Below are 12,251 nucleotides of genomic sequence, written 5' to 3'. Positions count from 1 at the left end.
TATATATATATTAAGGCGGTGAGCTGGCAGAAACGTTAGCACGTATTTCATCTGCCGTTACATCCTGAGTACAAATTCCGCCAAGGTCGACTTTGCCTTTCATCCTTTAGGGGTCGATAAATAAAGTACCAGTTACGCACTGAGGTTGATGTAATCGACTTAATCCTTTTGTCTGTCCTTGTTTGTCCCCTCTATGTTTAGCCCCTTGTGACAGTAAAGAAATATATATATATATATGTAATGGAGAAATTATACAAAATGTATCAACTGATGATGAGTAAAGCACCAGCATAGTTTCGGTTACCTGTTGTTATCCGAAGATTTATTGCAGGAACTTCATAGAGGCGGTTGGGGTAACAATATTAATAAAATAGGAGATGGAATGTGTAATAGACTTTATTGTGTACAACATGCGTTTTGACCCATTCTGGGTCTATTTGGGTACATCAAAAAAAAGTTTCACTAGAGAATTCTTGAGTCAGCTTATGTATCGCTATATTTTCATCAAATTCAAGAATGAGTAAAGACAGAGAAATATTATTGAAATGCCAAAATTTCAAATTTGAATGTGGAAAGTACACATTGTAGTTTATAGAAAATGATGTAATCAACATTCACTGCTGTAACTGTTAAGAGAAAGAAGAGGAAGTAGAAATTGAAAGGAAGATAATACTCAGACGAAAATATTTTGAGTTCATGCTTAGACACATATATACATACACATACATATATGTGTATGCATTGTATATACACACACACGCACACATATATATATACATACACACATATATATATATATAAATGATGATGATGATGATGATGATATATATATATATATATATATATATATATCCCTCTGTTATCGCTGTCTCTCTCTCTCTCTCTCTATATATATATTTCACTTTCACTCGCTGCCACAGGCTTCTACCCACACCTCCGCTCCCCCTCCCCTATAAAACCCTACGCACATCGCTGTCTCTCTCTCTCTATATATATATATATTTCACTTTCACTCGCTGCCACAGGCTTCTACCCACACCTCCGCTCCCCCTCCCCTATAAAACCCTACGCACGAGGCTTGACCGCCCCTATTATTGCTTTAGGGTGGGTTAGGAATGCCTTGGTTGATGATGCGCAGACATGCGTTGAGGCTAAGGCATCTCTGGCACCACCTGGAAGGTGATAAGGTGTGGAGTCCGCTGGCAGGAGGATTTTTCCCGAGACCGGCCTCCTTAGTGAATTTTAAACCCGGTTACATCAAAAGATGGAAACTGACTCCATGGCAAAAGGAGTGCCGACAGGCACTCACGCTGATCCACAAGGCGGGCAAGGCCGGCTGCGGAAATACCACCTTGGTATTTTATAGAGGGCTGGTAGAGGCAAAAAACGACGACGTCCTAGGAGGGGCTCTGGGGTTTGATGAAGACCAGCTTGCCAACCTGTTTAAAAAAACTTTCAGGTCGGGGTATTTGGATAATTTCCAAAGATCCCTGGCCTGGCAGTGTTATAGGAATGCTTTACCTGTTCGCGAGAAGTTATCACGGCACGGAGTTTCAGTGCCACCGACGTGTCCAAGGTGCGAGTTGGACGATGAAACCGTCCAGCACGCTTTTGTTCACTGTCGGAAGTTGTCTGACTTGATAAGTTACGCAGAACACGTGTTATCGCATCTGGGACGAGTACAGCTGTCGGCTGAGTCTATGATTAAGATGATACCGCCAACTGGACTCTCGAAGGAAGGTGAGGCATGTTTTCACTGCACGGTTGCAGTAGTAAAGGAATGCATGTGGAGAACGAGAATGGAAGGAGCCGCGATAGGATCCTTTGTCTCCGGCCCCAGCTTGCTCACTTACTTCAGATATCATCTGAAGAGCAAAATGGGGCTGGAGAAGAGGATCTTGCCGCGGCGTGTGTATGAGAAAAGATGGAAGGAAGTGGAAAAAAAGGTGGGTGTCAGAAACCCAGCTTGACCATGGAGGAGAGAGAGAGGAAGTGGAAGCTGCAGGGCCTCATAAATTGCCGGGGTGTAGAGGCTCCAGTGAAGATCATAAGTTATGTACTGTGGTTTGTCCTACTAGGTCATGTAAAAGACATTTATTTTTATTTTTATAAACGAATAATTCAAATGTAAACGAAAATTTTTAAAACGAACCTCTTAACTGTTTTTTTGCATGTATGTCCTGTATTTGTCCTTCTATGTGTGATTATATAATCATAATAAAGAAATACCTATTATTGCTTTCCTCCTGGCTATAACACACGAACTACGAACTGCAGGATGATGAATAATATCAGCTAAGTCATATTTAAGTTCACGACCTGTCCCTCTTTCATTGTTTTTGCAAGTATTATTATCACCATCAAGCCTTATTATTGTGTCCCCCATATATTATCGTTATCCTTCGTCTCAAATGCTAGCTGAAGCATATAAACTTTCGCTCACAAAAACTTATTCACACGACCGCAAAAAAACATCTCGTCTCAAATCTGGTCTTTCTGTCGTTTAATTCTCTAACCCATCTTTCCCAACTTACACTCATAGAAAATTATGCACACGACCGCAAACCTTTCCATCTCAAATCTTGCCTTTCTTACTGCCGCCTAAATCTCGTCTTCTCCCAGTGCACAGTGCGCCCGCCCTCCCGCCCCCACCACCAGTACCGGAAGTCCTTATCTCACCTTGCCTTCCTTTGCTTTTCTTCCATGAACACCTAAAGGCCTTAACCAATACCACCCCTTCTATATATGGTGGTGACCATACGGCGCAAAAACATGTTAGTGCAGTGTAACAGGTTGAACTTAAGTTCATTGCTTTGCTTATGAATTCTGCCAAATGCGAGTTTTCTTCTTCTTTTCAGGTACATGACGGCACTGCTCCCCGTCCCTGGGCCTCTCGGGTCAATTCCTTCCACCCCCTCAGGGTGGGCACCCTCAACGCTGGCACACTGAAAGGTAGGTCTGGCGAGATAGTCGAGATGCTTGAACGGAGACGTGTTGACGTATGTTGTATGCAAGAAATAAGGTGGAGAGGAGGATCTGCTAGGTTCCTCACAGGCAAGGAACACAGGTACAAGATTTTCTGGGCAGGGAACACTGATGGGGTTGGTGGCGTGGGTATACTTATCGCTGAGAAATGGATAGATAGAGTAATTGAGGTAATCAGAGTAAGTGACAGAATACTTAAGATTAGAATAGTGCTTCATCATAGATTAGCAACCATTATATCGGCCTATGCCCCTCAGCCAGGGCTACCCGATGGACAGAAAGACAGTTCTATGACACCCTACTGCAGACCACCTCATTGACGAACGACAGGGACCTTCTCTTTGTGGCTGGTGATTTCAATGGGCATGTTGGACGACATGCTGGGGGCTTCCATGGCGTGCATGGAGGCTACGGTTATGGTTCCCGCAACGAGGAGGGAACCAGGCTGCTGGAGTTCTGCGATGCGAATAGTCTTATGATCTGCAACACTAACTTCAGGAAACCACAAGCCACCTGGTCACCTACCGATCGGGCCGGCATGCTAGCCAAATCGACTACATCCTCGCCAGAAAAAGGAAAGATGGCTGCTTATAAATGCCAAAACCTTCCCGGGCGAAGAATGCACCCCACAACATAGACTGGTAGTTAGTGACTTTAGGATCAGGACTAAGAGGGCGACTAGAAGACGACCAACATGGAGAAGAAAGGTCTGGAAGCTTAAAGACCCTGCGAATGGACAGAGATTTAGAGATATGTTACTTGAAGCCTTTGACGAAGTGGAAGGGGGTATAGCTACACATGGGGTAGAAGACAACTGGACGTTTCTGAGGGACAACCTGCTGAAAGCTGCTGACCAGATCTGTGGCTGGTGCAAAGTCCCCTTAAGACCCAAAATAACATGGTGGTGGAACAATATTGTTGATAGGGCTATTAGACAAAAGAAACAGGCTTGGAAGGCCTGGAAGAACGGTGGTAGCAGGGAAGTGTATCAGACTGCCAGAAGGGAAGCTAGGAGACAGGTCTATCTAGCCAGAGGGAAGCAGATAAAAGAAAATTTGCCAATGTCCTGCGCCGTGAGGATGAAAGACTTGAGGTATTTCGTGTTGCAAGACAGTGTGTGAGAGAGAATCGAGATGTGGTAGGAGAGAAATGTGTTCGCATGGAGGATGGTTCACTTGCGTTAAATGAGGATGCAAAGAGAGAAGCTTGGAGACGCCACTATGAAAGGTTGCTGAATGAGGAAAATGAATGGGATAAAGAAAGTCTGCCGAATGTTGACCCAACAGAGGGACCAGCTATCCGAGTTGATAGTTCCGTGGTAGCTAAGGCAATTAGAAGCATGAAGACAGGGAAAGCCCCAGGCCCATCAGGAATTACTGCAGAGATGCTCAAAATATCTGGTAGTGTCGGCTATAGCATAGTCACCCGTATAGTTAACCAGGTGATACACGAAGGAGTCATACCCAATGACTGGTGTAGCAGCATAATAGTCAACTGCTACAAAGGTAAAGGCGATGCCCTAGATACAAATAACTACAGGGGCATCAAGCTGTTGGATCAGGTAATGAAGGTTACGGAGAGGGTTATAGCCCAGTTAATTAGAGAGAGAGTTAGCTTAGATGATATGCAGTTTGGGTTCGTGCCAGGAAAAAGTACTACTGATGCTATATTCCTGGTAAGACAGCTGCAGGAGAAATACCTAGCCAAAGGTAAGCCCTTGTACCTGGCTTTTGTTGACTTAGAGAAAGCCTTTGACAGGGTCCCCCGATCCCTTATCTGGTGGTCAATGAGGAAACTAGGGATAGATGAATGGTTAGTGAGAGCTGTGCGAGCCATGTACAGAGACGCAGCTAGTAAGGTGAGGGTTGGCAACGAGTACAGTGAAGAATTCCGGGTAGAGGTTGGGGTCCACCAAGGTTCAGTCCTCAGCCCCCTCCTATTTATCATAGTCATAGCCAGGCATAACGGAAGAATTTAAGACAGGATGCCCCTGGGAGCTCCTATATGCTGATGACCTTGCTCTAATTGCTGAGTCACTATCAGAACTGGAGGAGAAGTTTCAGGTGTGGAAAAGGATTAGAATCGAAGGGCCTTAGAATCAACCTAGCCAAAACCAAAGTCCTAATAAGTAGGAAGGTGGACCAACCACAAACGACTTCAGGTAGATGGCCCTGCTCGATCTGTAAAAAAGGTGTAGGTAGAAACTCTATAAGGTGCACCAAGTGTAAGCTATGGACATAAGAGGTGCAGCAATGTCAAAGGAAGGCTAACTAAGAAAATAGTTTTTGTCTGTGGCAGATGCTCAGGAGAAATAAACACTGGAAATGTGCAGAGTCCAACTTCTACCACGTTCCAGGGAGACAAACTAGAAGTAGTTGATAGCTTCCGCTACCTAGGAGACCAAGTCAGTAGCGGGGGTGGGTGTGCTGAAAGTGTAACTGCTAGAGTAAGAATAGCCTGGGCAAAGTTTAGAGAGCTCTTACCCCTGCTGGTGACAAAAGGTCTCTCGCTAAGAGTAAAAGGCAGACTATATGATGCGTGTGTACGTACAGCCATGCTACATGGTAGTGAAACATGGGCCGTGACAGCTGAGGATATGCGTAAGCTTGCAAGAAATGAAGCCAGTATGCTCCGATGGATGTGTAATGTCAGTGTTCATAATCGTCAGAGTGTAAGTACTTTGAGAGAAAAGTTGAACCTAAGAAGTGTCAGTTGTGGTGTGCAAGAGAGACGGCTGCGCTGGTATGGTCATGTGACGAGAATGGCTGAAGATAGTTGTGTGCAAAAGTGCTACAACCTAGCAGTTGAGGGAACCTGTGGAAGAGGTAGACCCAGGAAAACCTGGGACGAGGTGGTGAAGCACGACCTTCGAACTTTAGGTCTCACCAAGGAAATGACTGAAGACCGAGTCCTATGGAAGTGTGCTGTGCATGAGAGGACCCGGCAGGACTAGTCAGGCCATATCCCGTGGCCCCTACCTGGGACGTAGTCGATCCACCTGTGCATACCTTCCTTCTTGTGACACTTGTGAAGACCTGCTGAGGCAAGTGAAAATCAATCAAAATAGATGAACATCAATGGAATTTGTATCTTTGTGGTACCAGTGCCTGTGGCACACAAGAAAACCATCCGAACGTGGCCGTAGCCAGTACCGCATCGACTGGCCTCCGTGCTGTGGGAACATGGTGGCACATAAAAACACCATCCGAAGACCCGGCAAGACTAGTCAGGTCATAACCGTGGGCCCTACCTGGGACGTAGTCAGTCCACCTGTACATACCTTCCGACTTGTGAAGACCTGCTGAGGCAAGTGAAAATCAAATCAAATCAAAACAAATCAAAATAGATGAACATCAATGGAATTTGTATCCTTGTGGTACCAGTGCCAGTGGCACACAAGAATCCATCCGAACGTGGCCGTAGTCAGTACCGCTTGTGGTACCAGTGCCGGTGGCACACAAGAATCCATCCGAACGTGGCCGTAGTCAGTACCGCTTGTGGTACCAGTGCCGGTGGCACACAAGAATCCATCCGAACGTGGCCGTAGTCAGTACCGCATCACTGGCCATCCGATCGTGGCCGTTCGCCAGCCTCATCTAGCACCTGTGTCGGTGGCACATAAAAACACCATCCGAAGACCCGGCAAGACTAGTCAGGCCATAACCCATGGCCCCTACCTGGACGTAGTCAGTCCACCTGTGCATACCTTCCTTCTTGTGACACTTGTGAAGACCTGTTGAGGCAAGTGAAAATCAATCAAAACAAATCAAAATAGATGAACATCAATGGAATCTGTATCTTTGTGGTACCAGTGCCGGTGGCACACACTTTGTGGTACCAGTGCCGGTGGCACACATGAGAACCATCCGAACGTGGCCGTAGCCAGTTCCGCATCGACCGGCCTCCGTGCTGTGGGCACGTAACAAACACCATCCGATCATGGCCGTTTGCCAGCCTCATCTGGCACCTGTGTCGGTGGCACATAAAAACACCTTCCGAAGACCCGGCAAGACTAGTCAGTCCACCTGTGCATACCTTCCTTCCTTCTTGTGACACTTGTGAAGACCGGTTGAGGCAAGTGAAAATCAAATCAAATCAAATCAAAATAGACAAAATAGATGAACATCAATGGAATTTGTATCTTGTGGTACCAGTGCCTGTGGCACACAAGAATCCATCAGTGGCGTAGTCAGTGCGGTGGGCACATGACAAACACCATCCGATCGTGGCCGTTCGCCAGCCTCATCTAGCACCTGTGTCGGTGGCACATAAAAACACCATCCGAAGACCCGGCAAGACTAGTCAGGCCATAACCCATGGCCCCTACCTGGGACGTAGTCAGTCCACCTGTGCATACCTTCCTTCTTGTGACACTTGTGAAGACCTGTTGAGGCAAGTGAAAATCAAATCAAATCAAAACAAATCAAAATAGATGAACATCAATGGAATTTGTATCTTTGTGGTACCAGTGCCGTGGCACGTGGCATAAGAAAACCATCCGAACGTGGCCGTAGCCAGTACCGCATCGACTGGCCTCCGTGCTGTGGGCACGTAACAAGCACCATCCGATCGTGGCCGTTTGCCAGCCTCATCTGGCACCTGTGTCGGTGGCACATAAAAACACCATCCGAGCGTGGCCGTCTGCCAGCCTCGTCTGGCACCTGTGTCGGTGGCACATAAAAACACCATCCGAGCGTGGCCGTCTGCCAGCCTCGTCTGGCACCTGTGTCGGTGGCACATAAAAACACCATCCGAGCGTGGCCGTCTGCCAGCCTCGTCTGGCACCTGTGTCGGTGGCACATAAAAACACCATCCGAGCGTGGCCGTTTGTCAGCCTCGTCTGGCACCTGTGTCGGTGGCACATAAAATCACCCACTACACTCTCGAGTGGTTGGCGTTAGGAAGGGCATCCAGCTGTAGAAACACTGCCAGATCTGACTGGACTGGTGCAGCTTTCGGGCTCCCCAGACCCCAGTTGAACCGTCCAACCCATGCTAGCATGGAAAGCGGACGTTAAATGATGATGATGATGATGATGATGATGATATATATATATATTTATATATATATATATATAAAAAATTCAGGGTGAATACTTGATAATTGTAAGCACCTGTATATGACATTTAGTGGTGTAGGTGATAGAGTATATTTATCAAAATAAAAACATGATGCAAAGGATTTAGCGGTACATATGTTTCGGGCCTTTATTAGACGGTTTATAACAATGCATAATTGATGTAAATGTGTGTCTATAGCCTTCTTCAGCCGTGTACAATTATTACTTCAAGGACATGTATTACATTATAAGTTTTACATTGGGGATGCAAATCCTCATAGTCGCGTACGACAGAGCGAGGCACCAAAACAAAATCAAAGCGTCCATCCCGTTTTTGACTCGATGTAGAATATATATACATACTAGCAGTGTTGCCTGGCGTTGCTCGGGTTTATTTTGACCCTTTAAAATTGGAATTTTTGAAAAGTAAAAATTTTGCATTGAAAAGTAAAAATTTTGCATTTTGAACATTTTTCTGGTCGAAATACACCGAAAAATGTCGACACAGCAGTAAAAAAATCGTAAAAAATAAGGATTTTCATAGAAAAAAAAAAGCACCTTTTTGATGTAAGTAATTTTTGGTGTTAACATGGTCTGATCCGAAGTTTTTCTTCTACGGAAGGAAGAGAAGCCTTCTTCTATCATGCTCTCAATTTTGGTCAACTTGTGCCGCAGGGTCTCAGAGGAGATAGGCTACCAAACGTACCGTACATAGACAACTTCAGCTTTATATATATATATATATATATATATGAAGCCAGTATGCTGATGGAGGAGCAATATCGGTATGCAGTGTAAGCATCTTGAAAGAAAAATTGGGCATAAGAAGCATCAGATGTGGTGTGCTAGAGAGACGGCCATGCTGGTGTCACATAACTGGCACCCATGCCAGTAGCACATAGAAAGCACATTTTGAGTGTTGGGCCACATGGAGGCAAAGTAGCCGATACCGGTGGCATGTGCCTCACGGAGACAATGGCAAATTAGTGAAACGCTTGGCATTATGTCATGCTTGAGAAGAAGACCCATCAAGCCAAGTAAAATCACAGTTGTGGCAGATACTGGTGTCACACAAATGGCAACCGTGCCAGAGGCATGTAAAAGCACCCATTATACTCTCAGAGTGGTTGGCATTAGGAAGGGCATCCAGCCATAGAAACCACGACAAGTCAAACTGGAATCTGGTGCAACCTTCCAGCACACATACATACCACATCCCCACATGGCTTTGGTCAGCCTGAGGCTACAGTAGAAGACACTTGCCCAAGGCACCATATAGTGGAACTGAACGCAGAACCTTATGGTTGAGAAGCAAGCTTCTTACCACATAGCCACTGTGAGATTGTTGAAAGTGGAAAGTCCTGTTTGTCCCCAAGGAGTTCTAGCCATCTAGTTCAGATTTTTAGATGAGGGGCATCAGCACTGTTACATTTAAGTCCACCATCAGAAAAGAATTCAGGTTTACTGTTTAACCGAGGCAAAGTAAAGAAAATCAACCTTCTATGTCGATATTCTATTGATTATTGACCTATTTATGTAGGACATATTGAATAATATCTTTTATGTAGTGACAAATAAACATAAACACATGAAGTTTTCTGCTTCTATCTTTTCATTTGCCTTAGTTACCATCTTCGCTGTTGTTGTTGATTGAAAACCACTGATTGGTTGCAGAGCGAATAACCAGCTTTTTAAAAATATGTGGCATGTCTATGCATGCATGCTTGTATGTATGTATATATATATATATATATATATATATATATATATATAATAATAATAATAATATTAGGGAGTATATATATATATATAGTAAAAGCAATTAAGATTCAAGTGAGTTCTGTTGAATTCACATGAATGCGGTACTTAACTTAGATGCACCAGAAATCTATATGGTGTTAACCATAAGATAATGTGGGGTAATTATAAATAAGAAAAAAGCAACAAGAATGGATCAATATTTCGGTACAATTGTTTCGTACGAAGACAGCTTTATTAAGGCTGCAAATATTGCAGTAAATATAAGTGACCCGTACACATCAGCCGAAAAAACATCTGAGTTCTCCAAACATCTAAGGGGGTGATGTTACACTCCTGAAACATTGGTGATAGCTCTATAAAAATAAGAATTAGGTAACAAATGGACTTCTGAAAGTTCTTTTAGTGTTGCACAGTCATATAACGGGTTTTAAAAAAGTATTTTAAAAAACCTCTTAGTTTTCCAGAAAATGAAAATGAAATTGAAAATGTAAATCCATCCATATTGAAGAAAGTTTGAATTCTGGAGATATGAGGAGAGGTATCATATTCATCATATTAAAACCCGTTATATGACTGTGCAACACTAAAAGAACTTTCAGAAGTCCATTTGTTACCTAATTCTTATTTTTATAGAACTATCACCAATGTTTCAGGAGTGTAACATCACCCCCTTAGATGTTTGGAGAACTCAGATGTTTTTTCGGCTGATGAGTACGGGTCACTTATATTTACTGCAATATTTGCAGCCTTAATAAAGCTGTCTTCGTACGAAACAATTGTACCGAAATATTGATCCATTCTTGTTGCTTTTTTATTATATATATATATATACATATATATATATATATATATAATCATCATCGTTTAACGTCCCTCTTCCATGCAAGAATAGGTGAGACTATATATATTCTCTTTTTCTCTCTTTTACTCTCTTTTACTTGTTTCAGTCATTTGACTGTAGCCATGCTGGAGCACCACCTTTAGTCAAGCAAATCGACCCCAGGACTTATTTGTAAGCCTAGTACTTATTCTATCGGTCTCTTTTGCCAAACTGCTAAGTTACGAGGACATGAACACATCATCATCGGTTGTCAAGCAATGTTGGGTGGACAAACACAGACACACAAACATATACACACACATACATATATATATATATATATATACACATATATACGATAGGCTTCTTTTAGTTCTGTCTACCAAATCCACCCACAAGGCTTTGGTCAGCTCGAGGCTATACTAGAACATATTTGCCCAAGGTGCCATGCTGTGGGAATGAACCCGGAACCATGTGGTTGGTAAGCAAGCTATTTACCAGACAGCCACTCCTGCGCCTATCTATCTAACTATCTATCTATCTATCTATCTATCTATATATATATATATATACTAAACAAACATACTAAACATTGCATAAAAAACAGTAGACAACAAGACAAAAGACTAAAGAAACAACTAACAAGAGTGAAATTCTCATCAGAAACTAAAACTGAAATCTTTGTAAAAGAGTGTGGAGATGGTAGATGTGGGATCTGCAGTAACGCCACCTACAAATACATAGAGGGAGACGAAGAAATGAAATTTAAAAGAGGTCACATATTCAAAATAAATGCAGATATAAACTGCAAGATGCAGAACATAATATACTACATAACCTGCCCCACGTGCAAAGAGGATTACATAGGTGAAACTGGAAATTCTTTATGCCAACGAGCCAGAATTCACCAACAACATGTCCGACAGGAGGAACTGCGCAAGATACCTAATAGCAACATTATCTATTTTTAGGGCACACAGGCTTAGCTTACTGGGTTTTAAAGGTTTTATTTGTCATAGTTTTCAATAGACTGGATATTTTACTGTCTTTATTATGTTGGTGTAGTAAAAAAAGATTAAAATACTCATGAATTGGAATCATAATCATTCTAGATTATGTTAGCCAGGAAGTCCATCTACCTGAGAAAAACATGTTCCTCAAGAACACACTTTAACCTTAGTCATGGTTCAGCAGAGAAAAGACCAAAGTATACTGAATATTCATCCAATTGTGAAGGGAAAACCTTTGAAAGAGAGACAGAATAAGACAGGGATCAGGAGAAGCTATTTACACACACACACACACACACACACACACGCATGCACGTTTGTGTGTTTGTGTGTGTGTATGTGTATATATATGTAGAAAAGTATATATAATTTGTGTGTGTATGCATGTATATATATATATATACACACATGCACACTCACACACACATCTTATAGATATTTGACTGTAGGCAAGGATTATGTTGTTATAGATTTATCTGTGTATAAATACAAGCCTCCGTGTTGTTTCATGAAGATATGAAATCATGTTTTGCCATGTGAATCAGACCACATATTACGTAGATTGCTAAGCATGCCAGTTATTGTCTGCTGCTATAGATACTACAAAGCTGTATTG

This window comes from Octopus sinensis, linkage group LG8 (assembly GCF_006345805.1).
Source record: "Octopus sinensis linkage group LG8, ASM634580v1, whole genome shotgun sequence".
Lineage (NCBI taxonomy): Eukaryota > Metazoa > Mollusca > Cephalopoda > Octopoda > Octopodidae > Octopus > Octopus sinensis.
Note: the sequence above shows the minus strand (reverse complement) of the source record.